Raw genomic sequence first — 6,951 nt, 5'->3', positions numbered from 1 at the left:
GCTGAGGGGGGGGGGGGGGGAGTAAGTCTTCCTTTTTTAAATTTTTCTTTGATTTATACATTAATATGATGCTGGATAAACCCATAGTCACATTTAATTTTCCTGGTCAAATTGGTTTACTTCTCTTTCTAGTCTAGTTATAATAAAATTCAATGTAAGCTCTATAAAGTGATAGAGAAAATACATATCAGGATCTCAGACCCTTCATCTGTAATATTAAGAGTTAGGTTAGATGATAACTAAAGACTTTTACATCTCTCAGGTTCCTTAAAACTTTCCATTAGTCACAACAATGAGAGAACTTTCAGGACCTAGGATCATGTTAACAAATTTTTTTTTGGTAAAATTGGGTAGATTTCAGGAAATGTTGCCAATTCACTTCTTGACAGTTGCAGAAAGTGGACTTTTGTCATCTTCAGCAATTCATGACTGTCAGATAATATTTACAACAAATTTGCAATTGGAAGGGAAGCTGATTTTTAGCAAAGATGCCAAAATGAGACGAGGTTAGGAATTGAACCCATTTTCATGCTTGAGGTGAAAGAGGTCGGATAAAGTTCCTTGACATAAACACGTTTGGTGAAGCTTTTGAAACCTCCAGTTTCAATTGGTGGCTTATAAAAATAGTATTACACTTATTTCCTCTACTCTCTGAGCCTGAATCGAATGGACCCAGATGTAATGACCGTCCAGTTATGTATGGTGGAGAAGCTCCTTTGAGAGAGTGTGGCGTGCCAGGTGTAACAGGAAGTACACTGGTGGTGGAGCAGGAAGACTTCCTTTGATTCCTGGTTACCTTAATGTAAGGTAAGGTAATGTGCGACCTTAATCATGTTATTTAATTTCTTTGAACCTACATTTTCTCATCTGAAATGGAAATACTAAAATGTTCCGCAGAAGTTTATTGTAAATATGAAGTTTTAATGCATCTGTTATGCCTAGTGCTCAATGAATCTAGGTCCACAGTCTCATATCAAAAAAGTTTGAAATCCAAAGTTGTGAAAAATTGTTTCCTTAAAACCCTCTTGGCAAACTTAACCTGTCTGATCATACTGCGCTTGGCAGAAAGGTTTTACTTGATCATGTGAAGCTATTTATAGTCTTTATCCTACTCAATGTGAATATTCATAGATTTTGTTGTATAAATGTGTTAGATTATTTGTGCTTTCTCAGATGCTTCTAGGGCAATTATGTAATGTACATTTGATATTTTTATAAAATGGATACATTCCTGAATTCTGAAACATACATGGCTCCAGGGATTTCTGATAAGGGATTTTAACCCTGTATTTCTTTCCTGCTTTCAGAATGAATGAATTTGAAGAAAAAATTTATTTTTGTATTATTCTTGTTAATATCACATGTGGCCATTTTGATAAAGTAATCTTTAGATTTTTTTTCTATTTTTTTGAGGGGATATTTTCACATTGTCTAAACTAAGATTGATGATTATAAACTGGTAACTTACCTTAGTGTCCAGACTTGACAATGACCTTAAGACCTAGAACCCGGTAGTTCTTATGGTAAGATAAAAAATATTTCTAACTCTGGTTTAGTTTTACAGAGTAAAAAGAGGCTCTTATACACTCTTAATAAATATCTGTTGAGAAAGGTTGAAATCCCAAGAAATACCCATGAACCTTAGGGTAGTATGACAGTAGATAGAAGAATGAAGTTTGATTGATTCTTAGCTTGTACGAAGATCTTTCAACTAGACATCTTTTCAAGAAAGTACAATTTCTGCAGGGCTTTAACATTCTTGGCTTCTTTTACGTTTTTGTTTCTTTTCTGGAAAAGTTGCATTTGTTATTTAAAAAGGCAAATCTTAGGTACTCTCTTGATTCTTAACTGCTCACTCACACCTAAATGTTACAATTCTTACACTTAGCATTGAGTTTCTGTATTTATTGCTAGGAATTGTGGAAACCCAAGAAAGTCGTAAATATGTATGTACTGTGCAGATAAACGTGGGAGCCAGGCTCTATCTATGCAACTGAAACAGTCTTGTCCTGTTGCCAAGAGCAGAAGCCACTTGCTGAGCTGTGACAAAACCAAATGATCAATTGCCTGAAGTGCCTGTAGCTCGTTTAAAACAAATTCCAGGTTTAATTGAGCCTGTATCAAATAGATCATACTGTATAGAGAGAATGTTTTTGTAGTTTAAGATTTGCAAGAGAGGCTATCAGTAATACTCCATATACAGTATGTGGTGAACTGTCCAACGTAATTCACAAGCTACTAAAGAGAAATTACTTTTTAGGCTACCTAGTCACTGGGCAAAAACTAAAGTAATTTATTTAATTATCCTTTGGAGGGCTTTCTACATTATTTTTATGAATGCAATGGAAACATTGAAAAGCTGAAGGAAAATAGGAAATGAACTTATGCGAAAGCTGGCTTAACAATTTCCCCTTCATGTAGAAGTGTTTTATGGTGTTTAGAACAATGTAATTTCAGAAGCAGTGAAAGCGCCTCACTCATAAAAAGGAAGCAAACAGAAATGGGATCAGTAAAAGCACATTCTGAACCTTTGAAGAGAAGAGGGATTTGACATGTCAGAGTGCTCGATTTTGGTTCTCAGACCTCCCTTGGTACAATTCTCTTCTGAGAAAAACATATATGGGTCAGGTCACCAGGGTGGGTCTTAGGTAAACTGGGATGTGGTAGAAGTGTGGTTTAATACCTCCACTTTATTCGCCCCCTTTTTCTACCTGTGGAGCATTATTGCCATCTTCAGTTCTCTTCACTCTCCTTTATTAAACCAGCCCTCCCAGAAATGTTTGAATTTGAAAGATTTCCTTGAATTATAGAATTAAAAGCCTTTTTGTGGTTACTACAATTACAGAAACTGGATTAGGGGTTTTCTGGGCAAGAGGATTATCTTGGTGCCTATGAAATCACCCAGTGGATTTGCTAAGAGCATTTCAGTTACGACACAGGACTTTTCGAGCACATCTTCTATAGAAAAATCTAGTAACGAACGACTGGAATCTTACATCCTCTTTTGCCTTCGAACAATCCATTTTACACAGTGAGTTGGAGGGACTTTTTTTTTAAAATACAAAAAAAAAAAGTAGGTCCTCTCACCTACTTAAAAGCGTTCTTTGATTTCCTTTATTCTCAGGAAAAACACAGAGGGTCGTAACATGGCCTAAGAGGCTCTATATTAATATGGCCTCTGTGTACTTCTCCTTAATCTCTGCAGTCCAGAAACGTTCACCTTGTTTTAGTTCTTTGAAAACTCCAGGACGGTAGAGACCAGGTTTTGTTTACTGTTCTATTTCTAGTGCCTAACACTATGCCATATTGGCAGATATTTCAATCATGAGAATGAAAGAAAGAGTGAGTGAAATGTTGGTGCTATTCTAGTTAGTTTTGATAAAACTACCCCCATTTCTGATATTGTTCTTCATTCCACAAATATGGATTGAGTACTTACTATGTGCCAGGTGCTCTGCTAGGTGCTGCTAAACAACAATTACAATGCATCATCACTGAGCTGTTGAGAATTAAGGGCGGCCTCTCAGGGTAGGTTGCAATTCTGGTGTATTTGGAGACCTAGATGGGCAGAAACGGTGGGGAGTACATTAAAGGTCTACCTTTTTGCTGCTTTTAGACTAGATAGAAAATCTAACCTCCAGGGAGGCAGAAGTGCTTTTGAAACAGATTTGAAACACAGTGTCCTTTCTGGGAGGAAGAAATTAATGTCAGCCACTAGTTATGTTTGAAGAGTGACATGTGGAGACACACAGCTTTGCTACCTTGAGGTTCCTAAGTGAAGAATCCTGAGGCTTACATCGACTCATTTCCTGCCCCGTATTTCATCCTGGGCATGACAGGAATGAGATCGTGGGCTGTTCTCCAAGCTGGTTTTAGGTCCGAAGGCATTAGATGCCTTACTGTATCATTTTATACAGGTAGTGCTCAAATGTTCAAAACTTCTTTGGCAAATAGTGGCAGAATTACTATCTTTTCTAGAGGGAATTGGGTGTAGTAGAGAGGAAGGGAATTAGGAGGAAGCTAAATTAGAATTGATCGACTTCTACAGAGGGATTGTCATTGAAGAAAGATTTAATGTTTCTTTTGGATTAGTAGGAGATTTGTATCTGTTGCATGACTTGATAAACATTGACTTTGGGGGGCAGTTTTATTTCCTTCTTTTCTGTGTCAACAGCATGTTTTTGCAACAGATAAACATTCAGAGGAATGGTATACATATATATGTGCTGTTTGATTTACTTTACTTTTTTTCTGAAAGACAACTAATTTGAGTGTGACTATTGTGAATATGCAGTTAGTTTTTGCTAATAATGCTACTGAATTGTCACAGAATTTGTCATTCACACGGGGTACTATGTTAACCAGACTTCTAACTTTATAACCCCATTTGGGAGTAGAGTTTTGAAACTTTGGGGAAGAAATGTAGGATTTAGGCCATGATTGTCTTTTCCAGAAGAGGATAATTTGCATAAAAGTAGCTTTATGATAAATCACCTCTTTTGTTTAATTCTTGGACAGCACATAACAGTATCTCCTTCAAGAAGTCTTTGTTCTAGTGAGTTTTACAAAAAGACCAAGTTCCTCACCTGTATTAAGGTCTATAAGTGTCTGTATATTTTAATGAGTCTCAGATAATTTCATGTTACAGTCACGATCTTTGGGGCTGTTTTCTCAGTTAAATGATCTTCTGTTTAAATATTATACTATCTCTACTTGACACATCAACAAACATTGTCAGAGTCATTAGACATCAGAGATATAAAAGGCCTCTTAGCCCTCCCTGGTCTTTTTCTTTTGTCAGTGAAGATGGCTTTTATCATCTGGTTATTACATCTATGGTTAAGCACAAGCTTCAAGATAACTTTATTTTCTTTGGATCATGTACAGTCATTTCCCAGTGTTTCCTCAGAACACTAGTCTAAAAAGTTGCTCTGTGTTAAATGAATTTCCAAACAGAACATTTTTATTTGGAAAACTCTGCATAATCTACCACCACTCTCAGAAATCCATGACATAGGAGGACAGGTTAAAGTCTCCAAGAAGTGCTTCGGTAACACACTTTTCTTATTTCTTTAGCCCACAGTTCTAAACTTAGTGGACTTTTGAACCCTTTTTAGTGATACCAATTAGCATCCCACTATGGAAAGTTGCTCTTTTAGTTCAGACTGTTGAATGTGGATTCTCTTAACATTTATAAACGAGCTTAGGATTTAATTCTGGGAATGAGGGTGTATGTCAGTTCATGATATACGTCACCCTATGGATAACTATCACTGTGGTTTGTTTGGCTGATCTGATAGTTTAGGTAGGTATTCTATTCTTTCTACCATGCTTCAAGTATAACTTTCTACTGAGGAGGAAAACTTTCTCAGACAGAAGAAAATTTTTCTTTGGAAAAGGGTTTAAATGTAGTTCTCTTTTCCTACTAAAACCCAAATATGCTATGAGGCTCATTTTTGGGGAACATGGAACTTTGATTCTGACATTTACTTATAAACTTGTTAGGAATGTGAAAATTGTGGTACCCTTGTTGAATAAACTTTAAAGGATAGTTTAATATAATATAGTAAAGTAATATATAATAGTCTAGTATAATAACATATATTATAATGGTATGATATATATCTATATCTATATACATACACTATTATACTAGTATAATCCTCAAAGAATAGTGTGAGCAGAGGGGCAGGATGATCCAAGGAAGGTCATAAAGTGGGGCTGGTCACAGTGAAGTTAGGAATCCATTAGCATGTGACCACTAGAGAAACTCTTTGAGACTGGTCTGAGTATATTATAAATTTTTGGCTTGGCTTTACAATAGGTTTTGTCAATCACAATGAATTTACAAATCACTTGGTAAATTCATATAATGCATATTCTATTCTAGAAATTTTCATCTTTGTCTTTAATGTGCATTCCTGGATAAGCTCCATCACTGCCTGTCTTTGTAACATACTCTATACCCCTATTTCACTCAATTTTGTTCCCAATACCCTTTCCTCAGGCCTGATGTTGGCTCCAGGGATGTTTCTATAGTCTAGTGAACAATGAAGAGTCACGATCAGCTTTTTTTCAGAGTCTCTACTTCCCTGGGTTTAATGTACTCCCTATGGTATTAGTAAAATGGAAATAATTTTTGCTTAAGCAACTAATACAGATGAGTCCGGTGCCACATTCTTCCTGGTCATGGGTACTGCTTGACCTCTACCAGCAGAGGAAGTGGTCAGCTCCACCTTATGCTTCTCAAAATGTCTCTTAGAAAGTTGGTTGACACCTGTGCCAGTAAAGCCACTTAAGAACTTAAACAAACTGGTTTGGGCTCCTTAGAGGAAGTAATTTGCACTGTCAGGTATTAGGGAGAATGGCTTTTCTGCAGGAAGGAGCTTGGATGGCATAAGGAAGATAAATAGCTCAGAATGAAAGGGTGAATAAAACCCTCCACAGTTTGAATTTCCATTGGCGGAACCTGGGAGTTAAGCATTTTCTTTCTTTTCCCTTTATCTCTTGTCTGTCTCATATTTCAGTTTTATTGCCCCTCTTTTGCTGTCCATGGTGCTGAATTATGATGCGCCCCAGACTTAGTTTAACCTTAGCTATTTCCTGACCCGCACTTTCTTTTAAGGTAGAAAATGGCACGGATTACCTCTTTCTCTGCAGTCACGACTATTATTAAGTCTTTTACAATAGCCATATCTAATTTCTTATTATTCTTCACCCTACCCAAGGCACTGGGCAATGTGACTGGTAAGAAGAGCACAGACACCATCTCAGACTAAAATAACATCAAAGGCTAGAGAAAGACCCAGTAAATGTACTAATTTAATCAGAGAAGTATGCCAAGGTGGTTCAGAGTGCTCATGGATTGGCCACCTAATTTGCAGACATTAGCCTCAGTTAGATGTAGGTTCCAACTCTCACTCTAAATTTGCTAGTTGTATTGCCTGAAGG

The sequence above is a fragment of the Pteropus alecto genome, unplaced genomic scaffold (assembly GCF_000325575.1).
Source record: "Pteropus alecto unplaced genomic scaffold, ASM32557v1 scaffold71, whole genome shotgun sequence".
In the NCBI taxonomy this organism is placed as follows: Eukaryota; Metazoa; Chordata; class Mammalia; order Chiroptera; family Pteropodidae; genus Pteropus; species Pteropus alecto.
The sequence above is the reverse complement of the archived record's forward strand: the minus strand, read 5'-3'. Positions refer to the sequence as shown.